Source organism: Lactuca serriola, chromosome 7 (assembly GCF_051521515.1).
Source record: "Lactuca serriola cultivar US96UC23 chromosome 7, Lser_US96UC23_V15, whole genome shotgun sequence".
Lineage (NCBI taxonomy): Eukaryota > Viridiplantae > Streptophyta > Magnoliopsida > Asterales > Asteraceae > Lactuca > Lactuca serriola.
In genome coordinates, this window is record NC_136414.1 from 135,830,667 (window position 1) to 135,833,870 (window position 3,204).

Below are 3,204 nucleotides of genomic sequence, written 5' to 3' on the forward strand. Positions count from 1 at the left end.
CTTAATGGAGGAGCAGTAACTTGGAAAAGTTCAAAGCAGGAAACCGTAGCTGATTCAACGTGCGAATCAGAGTACATTGCAGCGAGCGAAGCGTCGAAAGAGGCAATATGGTTGAAGAACTTCATCAGTGATCTTGGAGTTGTACCTGCCATAAAGGAGCCTATGGAAATTTTCTGTGATAATGAAGGAGCGGTTGCCTTGACCAAGGAACCGATAGATCATGGTAGATCTCGTCATATCGACATAAATTATCACTTTATTAGACATCGAGTAAAAGAAGGACAACTCATGGTTAAGAGGATATCATCAGAAGATAACCCAGCAGATCCACTTACGAAGGGACTGAGTAGGGTTAAGCATTTGCAACATGCTAGGAGTATTGGGCTGAAGGATGATATTAGTTTAGATTAGATAGTTTTAGAAACTTATAATAGATAAATGTGATTGACATTTTATGATTAAATAAAGGAGTATTATTTATGAGTAAAGTTACTGTCATATGTTAATTGTTTAACTATTGTTTCACTTTGCATGTTTTGACTTCCTGAATAATTGAGTTATTAAGAATAATCGAATTATTCAAATGGTCCACAATCGTTCATATGTTGGAAGTAGATATGAAAGAAGATTGTCATGAATTGGTGTGTAGATTGTCTAAATGGTATTAGACATAGCAAAGGTTTGCTACAACGTTCATGAGTGCTTACGAACTAGTTTTGAGCATTGGAACAAACCCGCACTTGCTGGAATCACTTTAAGGTGTGTATATATATATATATATATATATATATATATATATATATATATATATATATATATATTGTAAGTGATCGCAAGATGATAATATCATATGGTCTTAAAACCCAGATATATGGTTTGTTATTTGTTAATTGGCTGTACATTGATGATGCGAAACTGCATCAGTAAATTGATGTTATAAAACGCATTGTTGTGTATAATTGGTTAGTGAATAAGTAAATGCATATAAGTCGAAGTTTATCTGTTACTTTTATCCTAAGATGGTAAAAGCGATATCTCGGCCACTCGATGATTTGATTTGACTTATGTGTCGGGCCCGGTCAGAACTAAATTGATGTGTTCGATTAAGTTCTATGTCGAATAAATTTGAGACTGAGAAACTAAACGTTGAACAATGATTATGTCTGCGTGATGTCTGAACAGAGGACTATACGATCCCTTATCTAAAGGACAGGACTGATAGGATCAGAGTTTGACAGCGTCTTTGAGAGCTACGATTGCGAATCGGACTGTGCTTGTATATATAGTTACTAGACTTATCCAAGTGGGAGACTGTTGGAATAGTGTCTAAGGCTGTAACTATATTTGGCAAGTATTTGACCCGGTTGTACATGGTCCTTTTGGGTTACCTTCACCATAGCAACTTGACAGGATGATTTATAATGAGAGAATATTATTAATATATTATGAGAATAATATAAGGAATAATAATATTGTTATTTGATTAATATAAGTCATAAATTAATCAGGAATTAATTTGGTGACTTAAAGAGATTAATTAAATAAAGGGGCATAAACTGTCAATTGTATGATAGTTGTATTTTGGGCTGTGATTCCTTATGAATAAGAGGGTGGACGATTTTAGGGTTTGGAAGAGCCTAGAAATCGTCCAAGGCTTATTAATGAGGATATTGGATTTCTTAGGGCCTAAGTTATCCAATTAAGGTTTTAAGGGTGAAACCCTAGGAAGCTCACTAGTATAAATAGACCCATAGGGTTGAGGAAATCGGCACCCTTGGTATTGGAGTAACCATGGCCGATTTCTCACCCTCCTCTCTCTCTCTCTATTATCATCCTCTTGCTAGTTGGTGTTTGTAAGCCATTAGAGGAGTGACAATTGTGACTCTAAGCTCCAAGGACAAGAAGATTCAAGCAAGCAATTCAAGGTAATCCATCAGATCTGATTTCATGTGTTATAATTAGAATGTTTACACTAGATCTATTAATCAAAGTCTTGGATACATTGCATGTTCAATTAGAGAAACCTAGATCCAAGCATTAGGGTTTGTATGTGCACATAGGAATGTTCTTATGGCTCAAACCCATCAATACACCCTATAGCATATGCAGTGGTAGAGGCTGAGACAACTAGTTCTTGGACCTGGTTCATGGAATTGTTAAGAGAAGACTTGGAATTGGGACCAAATTCAAATTTTACCTTCATTTCTGATAGACAAAAGGTATGTTTTACCTAATTATTTCTCATGATAGTGTAGCTCACTTTCTAATTTTATAAATGAAACTGACTGTATTTTCATTTGTTAAGGGAATAATACCAGCAGTTGCAAAGGTATTCCCCAATGCAGAACATAGGTTTTGTTTGAGGCATATTCAGGAGAATTTGAAGAAACAATGGAAAGGAAAAGAGTTGAGTGACTTGGTTTGGGAATGTGGTAGAGCAACAACATTAAATCACTTTAAATATGCAATGGATGAGTTGAAAAAAATGAATGATGAAGCTCATGCTTGGTTGTGTAAGATTCCTGCAGAGACATGGTCTAAATCTCACTTCAATGGTATGTCATTTAGAAGTTGATGAGTTTTATGTTTTAATATAAAATTTGTAATTTCTCTTTTTGAATATGTTTTTCACAGGTAGGGCACATGCTGATTGTTTGTTAAATAATCTTTGTGAGGTATTCAATGCTAAGATAGAGGAAGGTATGGATAAACCAATCATCGGCTTCTTAGAGTTTATTAGAGAGTATCTCATGAAGAGATTGTGTGTTGTGCAAAAGGAAATAGATAAGTGTCAAGGGGAACTAAGTACTACTGCAACTATAATTTTAGAGGAGATTAAGACTCAAGCAACAAAGTATGTAGCTAAGTATAATGGGGAAGGAAAGTACCAAGTTGCAAGCACATGGCAGGATCAGTATGTGGTGAACCTAAATGAAAGAAGTTGCACTTGTAGGTTCTGGGAGATTACAGGTTTTCCATGTAGGCATGTTGTTTCTGCAATATGGAACAAAATTGAAAATGGCAAAGATGCCCCTGATGTTGAGGATTGGGTCCATCCTTGCTATAAGTTATCAACATGGAGAGCCATGTATCTGAACAAAATTGATCCAATAAATGGTCGTTCAATGTGGCCAAAAAGTGATTGTCCATTCACTTTAACTCCACCAAAACATCACACACAGGTTGTTATGTCAACTAGGCTAG